General features: G+C 38.8%; 1 protein-coding gene across 1 annotated transcript in view; it reads right to left on the bottom strand.

The window, feature by feature from the left end:
- Window positions 1–528: 528 nt before the first annotated feature.
- Window positions 529–19,073, bottom strand: part of DSEL (dermatan sulfate epimerase like) — an 87,022-nt gene continuing 68,477 nt past the window's right edge. The window contains exon 3 of the mRNA XM_055126249.1: window positions 529–746. The gene's annotated coding sequence lies outside the window, so the exon portion shown is untranslated. The remainder of the gene's footprint in view (window positions 747–19,073) is intronic.

Here is a 19,073-nt window from a genome sequence, read left to right on the forward strand (position 1 = left end):
AGTTGCCAAGCAACCCAGAGCCGTCAATGACACTTAGTCTTTGCAAATCTTTTCATTAAGGGCCATGAACCACAGCTCTCCTCTGACACCCAGACAGAAATGCCTCATTGCACTTCGATCCGTGCTGCTGTCCTATTGTTTGCGAGAGCAATGGCAGATATGACAGTCCAGGAGTAGGATGTGTGCTGAAATTCAGAGGACTGGGTCTTGGAGTTGGAAATTAAATTTTAATTAACAAAATAATTACTGCCAGGCTGAAATCAGCAATACAAAATGCACTTGTTTCTGCTTACATGTACATATCAGACCCAAAATTATCGTAATTCTGAAGAAGAATTTGATTTAGCCAGGATAGTGAGTAAAATTTAAAGTGAAAATTATGAACTTTTTGAAGCTTTCAGATTTTGGGGTGTGTGTCTTAGTCCTACTTTTTTAATTAATTATTTTTTAATTGCATCATAGTGAGATACAGAGTTACAAAGTTGTTTGTGATTGGATTTCAGTCCTATAATGTCCCAGCACCCATCCCTTCACCAGTGTCAGTTCTGAAGTTGTACATCTCAGGATAATGACAGTTTATTATATTATGCGTCGTGACAGAGGTTCTCCCAGGATAGAAGAGTGTTCTTGGCAAGCTGAATGATGACTTCCGGTTGAATTGCAGCATTACGCTGTCCCTTTGCAGTCTTGGCCAATGGCCGTTAAAGTTCTCTTGAGTTTTGATGGAGAGAAACATAGAACTCAACCTGGAGAGAAAATTCAAAAAGGGAAAATTAAATAGTTGCAGCAAGCAAGGGAGAGAGGTGGGAAGTAAACCTTGTTTAAGCCCACTCAGATGCTTTCTGTACAGCCCTATAAGACCCCAGATGCCTTGTGTGCCTTGTGTGAGTGACTGCTGCAGGCAGTATGGAGGTAGGTCAAGGGTTGAGATTCTATTGTGTCAGTGTTGAGAGAGACTAGGAAGGGCTCTGAACTCCCTAGGAAATCCGCTCTGGGGATTTCTAGACAACATGTACTTCTTTCATTCTCCTCAAGAGGTGGTCTGCGGTTCTCCTTGAGTTTCCACGTACCCCTTTCTACCTTTACAAGGAAGCCTACAGCATACTTGAGTCCATGCCTAAATCTGGTTGTATTTAATGAACAATGTGTTTGTAATACCCTAGCCTCAAAGTTAGATTTTCTGAGGACTGTATGTGTAGTTTATTTGAAGGAAGAATATGCGTCTTTCCACACAGAGAAAATAAAGGTAAAAGGCTGAGTTTATTTGAAATATAGGTAGACGTAGGCTCTCCAACCCAATAACATATCAGCTTTAATATGAACAGTAGCAAAAAAGTCAGTGAACAAATTTAGTGTTCTGTTAACTACATGGCTTGCCTCTTTAGTTTAATAACAAAATATCTTTTTAGGTTTTTTAAGAACAATAAAAATTACTTTGGTGCATTGTGATTGGCCACGTTTTAGGAGTACTATACCAAGGCATTATTCATGCACTGTAGCAATGTAGCACTGTCGTCCAGTTGTCATCGATTTGCTCAAGTAGACACCAGTAACGTCTCCATTGTGAGACTTCTTGTTACTGTTTTTGGCATATCAAATACACCCCGGGTAGCTTGCCAGGCTCTGCCATGCGGGCGGGATACTCTTGGTAGTTTGCCAGGCTTCCCGAGAGGGACAGAGGAATTGAACCTGGGTCGGTACTCATATTTATAAATAAAGCCATCATTTTTACCTTACTCTCAAACTTGTCAACTTCCACATTCTTCACTCAAATAAGCCAACTGGGGAAGTTTGGCACAATACACAGGTGTTTATTTGTATATACATACATAGCAATTTTTTTATTTTCAATTGTATCTCCTGCTGCAAATGAAAGAATTAGGTTATGTGAATGGAAGCTATTTTCATTTTGTTTTGTTTTTGATTTCCTTTCTTCAGGAATGTTTGTTGAGACACCATCATTTACAAAGATGTTCATAATAGAATTGTTTCAAGTATCCAATATTCTCATACCAATCGCACCACCAGTGCCCCTTCTCTCCACCAGTATCCCCCAGAATACCCACCTTGGCGGGCATAGAACAAACTTATTTCATATAACTTGGTCCAATAAAACTTAAAGGAATGGCAATAGAATTATCAGAAGGTGAAATCAATAAAGGTCAATCTGTCACGATTGATTGCTGTATATTTTTAACCTTTTGTTAACCTGGAAGACAACCGTACGTATCATAAGTGAGCACTGTCCTCAGTGCTCCAAGACGGGAAGTTTCTCCCGTCCTTTAAGGAAGTCTTTTAATGCTTCTTGCAAAACTGGTTTAAAGGCTACGAATTCCCTGCGCTGTTGCACGTCCTAAAGCCCTGTGTAGTTCCTTCAGATCGGAATGCTAATCTAACTGGATAGAGTATTCTTGTTTATTTCACTAAGTTTTTGTAGTATATCCTTCCATCTTCTGCTGGTATGTAAAGTCTCATTTGATAGATCTGCTATACATCTAATGAACTCTCCTTTGTATGTAAGTTCCTTTTATGACCTAAGTGCATTCAATGTTTTGTCTTTATTTTTGGTTAACATCATTTTGAGTATAATGTGTTTTGGATTTTTTTCCTAATTAGGTCTATATTAACTGGGACTCTTCAGGTCTATTGGACCTTTTTCTCTGTTATCCTCAACCCTGATAAATTCTTATAGATGATTTATTTGACTGATATTTCTTCAGCACATTTGCCTTCATGTTATTCAGGGACTCTGATGATTCTTATAATGTTCCACTTGAATTCATCCCAGAGTTCTCTGTCATGCCGTTCATTTGTTTCTGGGCTATTTCCACCTTCTGCTCTTCCCTAGTGGCTTCCTCTTTCTCATCCTGGGGCTCCTCGATCCTTTGCTCAGCTTCTGTCGTTCTGCTATTCAGAATTTCTATTGGCTTTTTTTTTACATCACCTATCATGTTCTTCATGTCTGACAAAATTTGTTTTTTTTTACCATTTCCACTTTCGTACTGTCTTTTTCTTTGCTTTCAACCCCTGCTATCAATTCCTTGAACTCATTGAATATCCTCATCACAGTGTCACTAACGACACTGTCTGTGATTGTACTCATGTTTATGTATCCCGTGGTATTGATTTTGCTCATTGAGCTTGTTGAGTTTCTACATGTTTCCCCCATTGGTTTTCTAGTGTTGATGTCGTGCTGGGGGTGAGTTTTTGTAGTTGTCACCACTTGTATATCTGAGACTTAAACCTGAAAGCTTTGTAACTTTCCACGTGATGATTCAATAAAAGAATAAATTTAAAAAAATGTACTGAGGGAGGAAGCTGGAGGTTGCTCCGTCTTTTCTACTCATCCTCACAGAACGGCAGGAAGAATCACTGCGGACACTATTGAATTTGGTGATAGATATGCCTCACGGGAGCTGTGGTGTGGGCCCTTAAAATGGCGCAAGTCAGGTGTGGGGGCTCCTGCCCCCCCACCCCGCCCCCGAAGGAGGGGCTCTGTCTCCTGCTGGGGAATAGGCCTATTAACTGGTGGGATCACAGGGGTTGGTGTAACAGCCATCGGGTCAGCTTTGTCTTCTTCAATATTCATTCCAATGCCGATCCCTCAAGTTCCTTGTGCTATAAATTCTCTTAGTTTATAATGCAGTCAATTTGATGGTAAAATTACAACTTTTCATTATTATTTTGGTGGGGGAGGGGGCACACCTGGCTCTACTCAGGGCTCACTCCTAGCTCTGCATTCAGGGTTCATTTTTGGCAGACTCAGTGGGACCTTACGGGGTTCCACACTTAGAAGCCAGGTCAGGCACATTCAAGACATGTACCTTACTGGTCTCTCTCTCTGGCCCCAAAAACAAATTTTCAAACAAAAAGGCCTGAATAATTGTTGCCAATGTTAATAGAGGATCACTGATTTTTTGAATATTTTTTTCTATTTATTTGGTTTTTTATTTTATTTTTTGACCCACCGTGAGATGTGAGATACACAATTGCAAAGCTGTTCTTGGTCAGGTTTCAGTCATACTAGAGGATCATTGATTTAGGCCCAAGGTCACTAAACTGTCAGTCAGGGGGAGGGGAACATCCCTACTAGAGGATTCTTCTCTGGAATATGTGCTTCTTTTCAATTGTCACTCTGCCTTGTGATGGATGATGTTTCTCCTTGAACACTTAGTTTCCTGAAGGCAGTGGCTTCATTACACTTTAATTTTGCCCCAAGATCATAGAAAGCTGAACACGTAAAAGGAAACTCTTCTTTTCTGGATGAATAAGCAAATAAATATGTTAGGAAGAATGTCTTCTAAACCACCTTGAAGAAGATCATTTGCCAAAGTCATGAAGTCACTGAATTGCATTACATGGCAATCTATCCAGCCATCACACTGGTCCAATCTAGATAATAATTACATATATATGTGTGTGTGTATATATATATGTATATATATATACATATGTATATATATACATACAAATACCAACAGCTATGTCCCTCCCAAAATATTAACAGTAACATTGACTTTTTGAAAAGAAACACTATAAAAATGCAATAGATTTGTTTGGTATTTGCCTCTGTGGAAAAACAATCTCTGGTTTGCTGTCACTGAAAATGATGTTCCAAGAGATTCTTTGTAGGTCACATGCTGAGCCTTTTCTTGTTACATTTTAAAGTAGGAAGCTAAGCTTGCTTCTTGTCACCTTCAATTTGACATTTCACAAGCACAAGAAACATAAGTCAGGTAGGGAAACGTGTTACATATTGTGTTTTCCCTTCTAGCTGACTTCCAGTGATCTTAAAAGTCAACAATGTCAGATTTCAATTTTGTTGTTCACTGAATTACCACGCTGTGGATTGAAAAGCCAATCTTGGCAGCTTTTATTGTTCTAAATCTTTCCTCTGTGATGATTAAAAGAAGGAAAAAGTACACTTGACTTGCTTGACAGCAGGTTTTATTTTAGCTCTGTTTAAACATAATACTTTAAAGTTATTAAATTGGGTAGATGCAGCAATTGCCTGTCCAATGCAATATGTGCAAACTACGGAGTGCTCACCTCTCCCCACGAGCCTTCAGCATTTATTTGGTGGTTGCTTTCTTTTGTTTGAAATGTACAACATGAGATGTCAGTTGTTCCACAGATGAATGATACAAATGTCCCATGTGAAGGCTTTCCAAGGGGCCCAGGTTTGGGGACATATTTCACTATATTTTTGGTCAGAGTTAATGAGTAAGAATTCGAGAGCCAGGAATGTGGATCAATGGAGGAGTATTTGCTTTGAACTTGTCAGACACTGGCTTTCAATCCTACCCCTGCATAGTCACCTAAGTAACCTCAGGTGTGACCTAAAAGGGGGGGAGGAACTCTGAGGGGAAGGGAAGGAAGGAGGAAAGGAAGGAAGGAAGGAAGGAAGGAAGGAAGGAAGGAAGGAAGGAAGGAAGGAAGGAAGGAAGGAAGGAAGGAAGGAAGGAAGGAAGAAAGGAAGGGAGGGAGGGAGGGAGGGAGGGAGGGAGGGAGGGAGGGAGGAAGGAAGGGAGGGAGGGAGGGAGGGAGGGAGGGAGGGAGGGAGGAAGGAAGGGAGGGAGGGAGGGAGGGAGGGAGGGAGGAAGGAAGGAAGGAAGGAAGGAAGGAAGGGAGGGAGGGAGGGAGGAAGGAAGGAAAGGAGGGAGGGAGGGAGGGAGGGAGGGAGGAAGGAAGGGAGAGAGGGAGGAAGGGAGGGAGGGAGGAAGGAAGGAGGAAGGAAGGAAGAATTTCTTCCATAAACATGATCATTTTCACTGTGGGAGCTCATTCCTATTAAATTCACAAGATAAAAATAAAGCTTTGATTTTTATGGATTGGATTTACAGCTTTACCTTAATTATATGTTTGATCAAATCTTTACTACTATCAACAACATTAGCTTAGAAAATCTTTATAAATGTTCACATGTCATATCCAATTAACTGAAATACATAACTGCATTTAGATGTGATGTTGTCTTGTTGATCTACTGAATTTCCGGTGGTAAATTCTCAAAAGAAAAATTAACATGACACATGCCCCCTCCCCCTCAGACCTTTTGCTTCTGATGTGTATGGGTGTGGTGACCACCAGTAAGCTAGCCCTCAATAGAAATAGAAAGAGGGCATCCTTTATAAACACAACTCTCTCATTGAAACAATAGTAATTTTAAGAAAAGGTAGATAAACAAATTTAATGATGTACGGCTAAACTATTTTCAAAGTAATCAATTTTAAAATAAAACACAAAAACAAAGCTGGAGCAAAAGTGCAGCAGGTAGGGCATTCATCTTGCCTGTGACCAACCCAGTTCCTCTCAGAGGGTGTACTGCATCTGGGACCAGAAAGAAGAGAATCAGACGCCAGCAAAGGATGATGGGAGAGGAGCTGGCCAAGAGTGTTTCATGGAAAAGGAGCTAGATCTTCTACTAAAAAAGATTCAGTATTTATCCAGAAATCTGCTTGTTTGCAAGGATCTGACCATTTTCCATTGGGGCACTGCCTTCTACTAACCCTAACCAATGGAAGTTTCTTTATACATGTAACGAAAAGAAATCTTAAAAGCTGATGTTAGAATCTACAAAAAGGCTTCATTCAGCACTGAGGTTCCCAGCTGCTCAGCCCACTTGGAAATGTTGCCGCTTTCACTGCTGCCTTCAGCCGAGAGTTATGCTATCTCCAGGGGCCGCAGAGGCCAAACTGACTATCATCAGATGGTACTTGTGAAAAGCATTCTTATCTCAGTCGTCCTATTTATACATCACCGCTACTCTATTGCTCAACCTCATTTTCTTTTCAAAAATAGAAAATAGATACAGAGTGATTACTATACATGAGTTTCTTTCCAAATTAAATGAGTCCCCGTCTTACTTAAGAAGTGACCAGAAGGCACAGCTCTGAGAAAGCATCTCTCCAGAGATCGTGTTGAGGTATCTCAGCATTGATAGACCCTGGCTTCTGTCACGCAGCACCAACTAAGCGTTGCTCCCTTACTGGACACGTGGCATGCTGTGTTTCTTTAAAAAAATGAAAATAACCAACAACAACCACACGTGATGACATCATCCAAAAAAAATGCCTTGTTTTAGAATAAAGATAAAATTTTAGATACTATTTAGGTACTACGAAATGACTGAAAAAAGATATAATTTATCAGGAAGAAAAAAGAAAGAAAAAGCTAGGAAAATAAAAGTAGGCATTAATACCCAAGACAAAAGAGTTTACAGTTGGATTATAAATCATGAAAAGCAGCGTGGTTTCTATCGCTTGCTGTTCGGCTTACTATCTATGGGCATGCCTCATAAAACATGGACATTTTTTGAAAATTTTATTTTACTTAGTGTGACATATAATAATAGCCTTGTTCTCCAAGAGGGAGAAGCTACCAAGCTTCCAAGCTACCAACAGTTTATTGCCTTCCTGGGAGAGACTTGCAAGCTTCCCATGGTATATTTATATCCCAAAATACAGTAGAAGATATATGCATACCTCTCGTAGAGCCCGGCAAGCTACGGAGAGTATCCTGCTTGCACAGCAGAGCCTGGCAAGCTACCCATGGAGTTTTTGATATGCCCAAAACAGTAACAATAGGTCTCATTCCCCTGATCCTGAAAGAACTTCCAATCGTTGGGAAAGACGAATAAGGAGAGGCTGCTAAAATCTCAGGGGTGAATGTAATAGAGACGTTACTGGTGCCCGCTTGAATAAATCAACGAACAATGGGATGACAGTGATACAGTGATTTTACTGAGGTACCAGGATTTGAAATTCTGTTAATCATCTTGTCCATGCTTGCATTATTCCCACAGCACACTTATCTCCGTGGAATCTGCCTCCCTCCACCAGTGTCCCAAGGATCCTTGTACATAAGTGCAGTTCTATAGACAAAGTCTTCAATTTTGATTATTTTGACCACTTCTTGGTTCCTTACTATGCTTCTTTTCATCTTACATTTGGGAGATATCTCTTCTTTTTTTTCCCTTTTAATTGGGGAGGTGATGACATACAGATGAATAGAGCTAATTTCCTGGAATGCAACAAAATCAAAAAAGTAATTTTTTTCAAAAACCATATCCTTTTATAGGCATAAGTTTTTGTAATTACATTATTCATAATTCTGTGCTAACACATTTAAATTTTTTCAAGAGTGAAGAGAATAAAAAAAGATTAAGAGGGAAATTTGAATAGGCTATAAAAGTATGTGTGCCTTATCACAAGAAAAGGAATATTGGCTTTATGTTAGAAAATATTATATTATAGCTAATGCTTATGTATGCATTAATAATTAAAAGATTGTAATAAAAATCTTTATGGATGCGAAAATTTCCCCACCTGATCAGATATAGAGCATTAAATATACATGAGACATTAATTCATTATTGCTGATGCATAAAATCCCTTAGCAAGCTAGAAGTAAACAAACTTCTCTTAATCTAGTAGAGGGCAACCGTGAGCACCATGAGTGAATGCCATGCACAATGTCAAGTGCTAGGGAGTTTGTCTCGCCATTTAGCCAAGTTCCTTTAATGCTTCTTGCAAGACCGGTTTCAAGATCATTAATTCCCTAAGCTGTAGCCTGTCCCGAGAGCTCTGTATAGTTCCTTCAAATATGAACAATAATCTAGCTGGGTAGAGTATTCTTGGTGGCTTGTTCATGTCATTGAATTTTTGTGCTACATCTTTCCATTCTCCTCTGGTTGTAATGTCTCATTTGATCTACTGTGAACCTTATGGGCTTTCCTTTGTGTATAAGTTCATTTAAAAAAATTTTTTTAGGGCTGGAGTGATAGCACAGTGGGGAGGGCTTTTGCCTTGCATGTGGCTAACCCAGGTTCAATTCCCAGCATCCCATATGGTCCCCTGAGCACCGCCAGGAGTAATTCCTGAGTGCAGAGCCAGGAGTAACCCCTGTGCATTGCCGGGTGTGACCCAAAAAGCAAAAAAAAAAAAAAAAAAAAAAAGATTGTTTATTTGTGCCACACCCAGCTGAACTCAGGGCTTACTCTTGGTTTTATGCTCAAGGGTTACTCCTGGCAGGCTCAGGGGACCGTACAGGACGCTGGAGATTGAACCCAGATCAATGGTCTTACAACATGTAAGCCTTGCCCACTGTACTACTGCTCAGACCCCTATAAGATTCTTTTTTGATCTTGCTGCTGCCAGTATGCTGTCTCTATCTTTGACATTTGTTTCTTTTAGTTCCAAGTGTCTTGTCTTTTCTCAGTTGAGTTTGTTTTCACTGGGATCCTTCAGACTTCATGGATTTGGTCACTTATATTCCTCAATTATGGGAAATTCTTATCTATGATTTCTTTTTCTTCATCAGATTCATCTTCAAGTTCTTCTGGAACTCCAAAGATTCTTTGAACTTGTCCCACCATTTTTTTTTTGGTTTTCTTTTTGTTTTGTGTCACACATGTGTGCAAATAAAGGTGCACACACATATATACATATATAAATGTCAACATTATAAACATGCCCCTTTGTGTAATACATTTCTCTAAACAAATGATATATTGATTGAATTGAACATTTTGTTCCCAAGATCTTACATAACAAGGCCATATAATTTGACAATGAACAAAGAAGGAACAAATTACATCAACTGACCCAAAATTTTTCACATTCTGATGTTATATTTTAAGTACTTGATAAACAAGTAGGGTCCTCACCAAAGCTAAAGCTTATGTGATTATTCAAAGTTGAAAGATAGTTTAGTTCATTCTCACCGTCTATAAGCAACCATAGTATTCACAGCAGCAAATACAACGGTACCATCATAGCTCTGCCCACATAGTTCTCATTCCCACCGTCACTCAGTCTAATATCCAGAAACATCTGTTCCACCCCATCAATACATCTCCAGGAAGTTTTAAAATAGAAATGGGTGTATATTTTCTCATTCACTTATTCAATAAAATTCTCATTTTAGAAAAATGACACTAATTAGGAATAACATCTCCCAGGAAATGGAGTTTGACAACACTGAATGCAAAATGTTTAGTGATTAGCTTCTTAATAATTTATACTGGGTCATAACTGTTCATTTTTCATGATGATAATTAATATTTGCATCTTAACATATTTCCTTTTATTTACTAGAACAAGACAATATAAGCAGGACTTGATTATTATGTTTTCAGCAAAACTTTTGGTTAAAATAACTTAAATTAATTTGGTCAACTTCAATGAGTAGAGCAGAAGGTAGGGAGGCAAATATATATTGGAATGATAATAGAACCACATTACTGATTAAAGATCATAATTACCCAGGACACAGAAAACCAGGGCTGCAAAATTATTTTAGATTTACATTTTGTATAAATTAATGATTTCAATGGAACAAGAACAAATTTTGTGTAAGTATATGATTTCTAAGGAACAAGACATATTTTTCAGGATAGCACAATTTATATGAGTCAAGATTTTGTTCTCAATTCAGTAAGCAGTTTATATAAGTTTCAGGAAGCCAGTATGATAAGCATGTTACCAGAAATATTGGGGAAAGAGGCTCATGAAGAAAACTAAGGGGGTCTTCTGAGAATTAAAAATTAACTCATGTAGTTATTCTTGGTTTCATGCACCCTAACATTTTAAAAAAAACGAACTTTTAAAATAGCTGTATTCCAAACTTTAAGGATAAGACCTTAATGTCTAATTATGTCCCATTTTTAAATACTTGAAATGATACATGTTTTATAAATTGAGTTGAGAATAAAAAAAGCATTGTAGGAACTTATTGCCAAAATATATAGTGATGAGGTTTATGAATATGTACAGATAGATATAATTTATTTGAAGATTGATAATATACATGAGTCAAAGGCTTTTTGTTATTTCTGAGCAACACCCGACACCCAGCACCTTTCCTCTGAGCTCAGAAGTTGCTTGCGGCAGTGTGTGGCGTACCATATGGCCCTGGGGATCAAACTCAAACCTACCTCCTGCAAAACTTGCATTCTGGGCCTTCAAACCATCCATTCAACCCCAAAGCATTTTTGGCTTCCCAATTCAAATATATCAGAATCTAAATAGAATCCATGGTCTGTCTTCAAAAGGGACGAAAGTCCTGAATGTTTCATACCCAGGAGCCCACAAGGTAACATAGCACAATCCATGTCTGGATTCTGACAAGACCACAAGGGCAGAACAGAGAGCGGGTCTAAGTACAGCCACCGCCTTGTCCCGAATACCAGTGTTCATGTACTTTCTTGGAGTTTTAGTTCTTATAAAGTTAACCGACTGGGTGAGATAACACCATCACCCTCAGCGGGCTTGTTGGGTTTCCTGGTGAACATCCTGAGATTAGAGAAGACAAATCATGTCTAATCAGCAGTAAACACGCCTGACCTCCACTCACCCTGGACAAGAACAGCATCTCCATCACACTGGGCAGCAAACAAGCTGGCCCGTGACTCCTGTGCAAGACAGGTTCTCTCATTTCCAAGGCTGCTTGCTACGCAAATGCCTTTGAAAAGGACAGTCCAGAACAGAGGCTGCCGACGGCTCTGTTGGCAAGAAGTGAGGATGCTGAGGACAGCCATAGAAATGACCTTGCAAGTGCACATCCTGCAGTGTCCCCAGCCTGAGAGGGCAACCCTCCTCTGACACCTGTCATGATAACATCGTGCCCCTTACAAAAACCCTTACGCTCTGTACTTCAGATTTGCTTACAAACTATTTACTTCCTACAACCTACTCTGACTTGCAACTCCTTTACCTACAACTACGACTCATGCGTAGCTTCCTTCTTGCCAATCCCTGATACAAGTTTGTCTTACTTAACACTTTTGATTAAGAGAAATTACAAGTGAATGAATACTTGGCAAAAAAAAAACATAAACAACAACAAGCTTGCATTCTCCACCAAAGGGAAATGAATTTAAATTTAAAAAAAAAGGAAAAGAAAAGAAATCCTGGCTACCAATGAAACATTTAAACTAGAAATTGTGTCAGAAAAAGTAATTTTAGTAGCAAGTCTTCGTGATGAAATATAAGCAGTGCTTTCAATCTCTTTTGATTACACATATATTAGCAAAGACTATGTTCAAGGAAACACATCTTCCCAGCGAAATGCAACTTCAAACAGGCACCCGGTAGATGCATAGACAGTGACTCCTTTAAGATTTCCTCATGTGTTAGTTGAATGTTCATAATATAAAATCAGTTCTTTCAAGTTAACAAATAAGAAAGGCAGTCTTAGAAAAGGATATGTGCTTTGAAAATACCCCACGGGGATATCAAAGCACGTACTAGTGAGATGCAGAATAAGACATTTCTGCAAAAGTTATGAAATAAAAAATGTTTTGATGAAGGTCAAGAACTTCATTTATTTTTCCTTCTATATATTTTAAAAAGGCAACCAGCACAAAACTATTTCTCCCCGTCAGTTTGAGCAGGGCCCAAGTTGCTATCAAATCTGCATGAGCATATTCCCATAAATGAACAGAGCTGAGCTGAATATTCATAAATCACAGTTGTTCTCAGTATATTGGACCACTTGTTTTGTTTGTCTGGGTACCACCCCTCCCTGTGCTCAGGGCTCACTCTTTGCTCTGCCTTTAGGGACCATTCCTGATGGGCTCAGTAGGGACCATATGGGCTCTGGAAATTGAATCTGGGTGGGACACATGCAAAGCAAATGCCTGTCTGCTGTACTATAGCTCCAGCCCGTGACCTTTTATTAAGATTATTAATTTAATTGTCTGTAGTTAAACAGAGTCACCCCTTTCAATAGTACTTTGTTTGTTTTATTGTGGGGAGGGGAACCACACTCAGCTGTGCTTAGGTCCAAGCCACACACAGCTTGCTCCTGGCTCTGGTGCTCAGTGGTCACTCCTGGGAGGGAATGGAGAGCCATAGGCAGTGCTGGGGGTGGAATCCAGGTGGGCTGTGTGACGTACAAGGGCCTTACCCACTGAACTATCTCTCAGCCCAATAGTATCTCTCCTCATCCATGACAGCCCCAGAATGCCCCCTAATGGATATGTGACTTGGGGCTGTTGGAGAGTGAATTCGCAATCATACTTGCTATTGTAAGTTGTGGGGTAGGGAATCATTGTACGGATGAGACCATGACTTTCATATCTGGTGCGAGCAGATGTGCCAAGCTCTGACATTTGCACCTAAAACTCTGCCATCAGTGAGAGCTGGAGCCTCTAGATATATTTCTGGACAGGTGGTATGACCACCATGATGGAGAAGGAAGTAATCCCTGGTAAGCACCCAAGATAAAGATGTGCAAATATTATGGCCAGGAGTGTTAGCCCAGGTGAGCACCTGTGAGCACGACAGCCAACCCCTGAAGAGCTGTATGACTAGGCTGGAGAACACTGCAGCTAAAGGAGTTGTGCAAGCATTTCAACCTGACGTGTAAAGTGTGTTGGCACAACCACCGAGCATGTGTGCCATCCCTGGTCAGCACTTATCACATGGAAGGGAAGACAGGCAAATAAATAAATTGTTGTTCTGTTGATCACAATCATTTCAATAATTTTCTTTATGAAACTGTCTCTTCTAATATCTAGAATATGAAAATGAAGGAAGACTTACTTTTAATTATGCTTATTTTTCTTCTGAAGGAATGGGAGCAATAGCACAGCAGGTAGGGCATTTGCTTTGCATGCAGCTGACCTGGGTTCAATTCCTCCATCCCTCTCAGAGAGCCTGGCAAACTACCAAGAGTATCCCACCCGCAGGGAAGAGCCTGAGAAGATACCCATGGTGTATTCGATATGCCAAAAACAGTAACAAGTGTCACAATGGAGATGTTACTGGTGCCCGCTCTAGCAAATCGATGAACAATGGGACGACAGTGCTACGGTGCTACAGTGCTTCTTCTGAAAGTTCTTAGATAGAGCATCACAAACTTGTTTATGAGATATCATCTGCCTCCAAGAACTACTGCCCGTATACTCATACTCTTGCAGACCCCCTGAAGGGACGTTTTGCTCATCCTACTCCCAAATCATTGGATGTATACATAATTTATTTGAGGGAAGGTCAGAAGTAGGTTTCAGTGTTCAGGATTTTCCTTAAAAGTCAAAACAGACTTTAAAATCAAAACATAAACAGCACTTCATACATATACAACAACATATATACGTAACTATACATAAAAAGGTACTTTGATTCATATTATGGAGCTTGTTTTGTCAATCTATTGCAAAAGCTCATTTGAGTGACAAACTATATATAGAGAACAATCAAAAGGCTCTTGACCAAATTTTCTTCATATGTGATAAAATTTTCTGAGGAATCAAATGGATTTAACCACAGAAGATGTCTTTGCCCCGAAGACAGTCCTTTTCTGAGTTTATCACTAAATAGTCCATTTCTAACTGGCAGCTGCAGTTTCTGGAGAGATGCGTGCTGTTGGTTCTTAGAGTACTTGATCTTATGTCCTAATCCTTAGCAACTCCTTCACTTTCCTTTTATCTTTTTCAGGTCTATTCCCCAGATAATTTTAGTTAATGTGCCCAATTTAGATTTTCTTCAACTTATAAAGGGTTTATATTCCTCTAAATCTTCTGATAGACTGAAAACCACGTAACGCACAGTATCGAAGGATTGGAAAATCTACCTTTAATGTCACAGCATCATCTAACACAACGACTAAATTTTGTAATGCTGAATAATTGTAGTGCTGTAATATTGTACTAAATTGTAAGTGAAAAAAAAAGAAGATAGTTCAGATTTCCCTTCCTTTCTCCTTCAGATCATGTGACTTATGGAGACAGTGGGTCCTTGCTGTGCAGCATGCAAAGACTGTATCATATTTCCTTGTCTCTAACCCAAGAAAAGTCAGAATTCACATTTGAGTTGCTTTTTATCGAATCAGCATCCCCTTGACATCATCATCAAGTTCAAAGAACTGCATCCTTGTCATTTGAACCATCATAACTCAGGGCCTGTATACATTTCCTAGTCTGATCCCTTTGCATCTTCAGAATGAACAGAGGGTGTCCACGCTGTGTCAGAATTACTGGAATGGCAGCAGACTTCCTTTTCTTCTATCCATCATTTTAGAACAATGGATATAAAAGATAAATGCAAGTTATTGCTTAAAGTTCAGAAAAATCTAATATTGTGTATTGGCTGTAGGTGTATAATATAGGCTTGGTTTTTGTTTAGGCATGAAAATGGATGCTTTAGTAGTTGTCATGTTTCCAGTTATGTTATATATTCAAGTTCACAGCAGCTTTATGATGAGAAAAATATACGTAGATGAAAATGGATAATTGATAGAATATTATTCTTATTAGTGTAGAGAATAAAGCATAAAGCCTTAGCTTTATCAAAAACATTTTTTGGTTAACACTCTGTTAAAATTAGAAGCTTTCATTCCACTTAGAATCACTGTAATTATCATTACTGTCACAGATCAAATAGAGTAGTTATTGGGTTCCTCCATGCATTTGATTCAGGAGTGACATTATTGAAATTTTCAAAACTTAACTAGATAATTATTAACCCTGATGCTACCATGTTTCAGAAATTACCAACACAATATTTCTACTTAATAAAGATTGGTGTGTTCTTTCAGGTCTTAAGACATAATCAAGTATAAAAACATAAGTATGACCTCATTATTCACAGACACCTATATTTTAGAATTGAATTTCTTATATAATTCTTAATGCTTAGTATCAGAGAGATAATAATAATGTTCAAATCATAGAAAAATAGGGTACTACCATTTATCTAACAAGGTCACATTTAATATACGACATTATTTGGATCAGTATTGAAGGAATGGAAAAAGAAAAAAGAAAATGCTATATAAATGAGAGTTTCATACTAGCGGAGAGGCTGTCACCACTGGGAAGTTCAGAAGGTGAGGCACTTAAGCATTCGGACTCAGGTCCCTCTCAAGAAGAGATGCAACCAGGGGCAGCTGGTGCCTCAGGGGTCTAGAGAAGATACCAGCTAACCCCAAGACTCAACTCTGTAAGGAAAGGGAGCGACCTGCCTGCAGGGAGTGTCTCTGAAAGGAAACCTTGAAGACAGACTCTGTTGGGAGAATAAAATCCTGAACACCGGAACTTGCTACTTAACTGGTGTTGGATCAAACAACACTAAACCAACAAGGCCTCCTTGGAGAACTTTGTAGGGGAAACTGTTAGGAAATGAATGTGGGCAGAATTATTTGGGAAAGCATCAAGCACAACTGGAGTCCCTGCTTCAACAACTGCCCTCCCGTTCCCTCTAACACCCCTAACTAACATATCCGAACCTGACCTGACGGGGTGTCTGATGGACTCTGATCCAATCCTTAATCATTTTGACAATAAAGAAGTGATATGTGGTAATTATGCACAACAAAACCATGAATGCTGATGCTGTTGTAAACATGTGACCTACACTGTAAACATGTGACTATATTTGATGATACATTATCAAATTTAATTTAAAAATTAAGCAAAGAATCTAGAAAACTGGCTTCCAAATGTAGGCATCTTTTTTTAGATAAGATAATCTGTGGTTTTTACCATCATCATCATCATCATTATCATCATCATCATCATCATCATCATCCCATTGATCATCAAATTTCTCAAGCAGTCTCAATAATATCTCCATTCGCCCTAGCCCTGATATTTTAGAAGACTCTCTTTACTCATCCTTCCCAACGATGCTGCATTGGAGGCTCTTTCAAGGTCAGGGGAATGAGACCCGTCATTGTTACTGGTTTGGGCATATGAATACACCATGGGGAGTTTGCCAGACTCTCCCCTGTGGGCATGAAACTCTTGGTAGCTTGCCTGGCTTTCCCAGAGGGAGAACTAGGCTATAAGATATCTTCTGGGAACTTTATTTTAAGTCTCTGGATGTTGGCCGTTGGTTGGATTACACGGCGCCAGGGGCAGTCCCTGGGTGTGACCGCCTAGCTACTGGAAAATGGCAAATCTGGGTGGAAGAGGCCCAGTCCCAATCTGAGCAGGCTTGGAGGTCTCAGCCCCGGGTCCCACACACCTGAATTTCTCTGCTGTTTTTTATAGAACTCAATTTTAATAGAATTTTCTTACGTTCCTTAATTTTCTGCAATTTCATGTATCATGGATGATTGAGTGTATACCTGGGAAAATCACCCAAAAGGAGGGAAAGGCCCTGCAAGAGGCCTGGAAACCTTCTGAATCCAGAAACACTCTACATGTGGGACAAACTTCAGTAATCAACAGTAGTTAGGGTTGGCATTAGGGAATTTCCATATGACTATCTGCTTCCAACATCAGTGACCATCTGTCTGATGTTTCTAGCAGAAATTTGAAATTTCCTAGACTCAAATTTGTAATATTATATATAATCACTTGTATCACTTGTAGTCCCGTTGATCTTTGATTTGCTCAAGCGGGCACCAGCAATGTCTCCATTTGTCCCTGTCTCGAGCTAGTGCAGCCCAATGACACCTGCTAGCTCCAGGAACAGGAAGAGCCTTAAATCTTTAATCGTAGCCTTAATTATATATAATATATAATAGACTTCATATTTTAATCATGCTTGCATTTTAAGCAATTTCTACATTTCTTTCATACTATTATGTTTTTAAGTTACTCATATCTATATGATGTCATAGTTTATTGAACAGGAAAGTCCAATGTTGACAGCAGAGAAATTTGACAGTTTGACAGAGAAGAAGTACATAGAATATTTTTACAATGGTCTTAATTTTCCTCTTTATCTTTTCCAGTCTTCTGGCCAGTAACAGTTCAACACCAATCATTATTTTTGTGTATATATTAGTTACTTAGAAATAGAGGCAGTAAACTGAGTTTATTATGCAAACGAGCAACTACCTCTTTGGCAGTCATAGCACAGAAAGTTATTTAATATTTCAATTAATTTAGAAGTTTCTCATACTGTCAGGCTTAATTTTTTCTAGGTGATTATGCCCTATTAATAAAAGCGACAGTCATAAAACTGAACTTTTTTTTTAATGAGAGAATTCTGCCCCCTTCCCAGACTCTCTTCAACCAAAGCCAACATGTTAAACAGAATAACATTTGAGTGGTGGAAAAAAACTATACTTCTTCATGAATTGTCCTTGTCTGCTTAATTGGGGAAAGCACCTTATTATAGTCAACAAATAATGGGACAAAATTCAGAAGAATTTTTTTTCCTTTGGTCAGCTCTATAGACATTTTCTATCAGTAGGGATCAGCATGAAAACCCAGTGGAGAATATGGGCAGAGCCAGAGCTAAAATATATGAACACGTATGATTTCAGGTCATAAGATAAAAAAAACCTACCCTATGGTTCAAGTCATGAAGTACACGCCTGGCATGTGTGAAAATCTGAGTTCAATTTCCAACCATTAATATCCTCCATTTTAAGAAAGTAATAATACATATAGTTTATATAAAATAGATATTGGTTTATATAAAGATAAACAATCACAAATAAATATGTACACATATATATATACAACTGTAAGTGATATTAAACAGTACATAAATGTTCAATATAACCTATATTTTTTCATTTTTTCATGTCTTTAAGTGATTCATATATAGACTTATATGCATTTTTCCACTAACACTATCAGATGGAGAATTGAAATATTAAAATAAATGTGAATGTAATATGGCTGTTCATTGAATCCATTTCAGAGTGCTCAATTAAGAGGTTTTTCAAAAGCGTCAGCATTTCTATCTCTGGGTTTCTTCTTTCAGTATTTAACATAGCATTGAGTACAGACGTGGAACACCTTTCACCAGCCTTTGCCCAGTGGAACCTTCGAATTAGACCCTAACCTCTAACAAGCAGTCCCAGGAGCCTTATCATCTGTCAGTTGGTGTAAATAGTGAGTAGAGTGGGAATTTCACCACGTAATCCAGTCATGAGTTTTACATTTAAACACAAATTTGTAGTACAACTGAGGCAGGCAGTGGTGTTGTGTAGTGTGCTACTACAATGTTTCAAAGCTCTAAGTCGGAACTTAATTTTCAGAAGATGAATCAGCAGTTACCATGCCACCTAAAGTATTCTGACTAGAGACATCTATACTGCCTAGTTGAAAATTGCTAAGGGGTCTCTCTTAAATGCTTTTGCCATCTACAAAGAAAAAAGTCAGTTGT

Source organism: Sorex araneus, chromosome 2 (genome assembly GCF_027595985.1).
Source record: "Sorex araneus isolate mSorAra2 chromosome 2, mSorAra2.pri, whole genome shotgun sequence".
Lineage (NCBI taxonomy): Eukaryota > Metazoa > Chordata > Mammalia > Eulipotyphla > Soricidae > Sorex > Sorex araneus.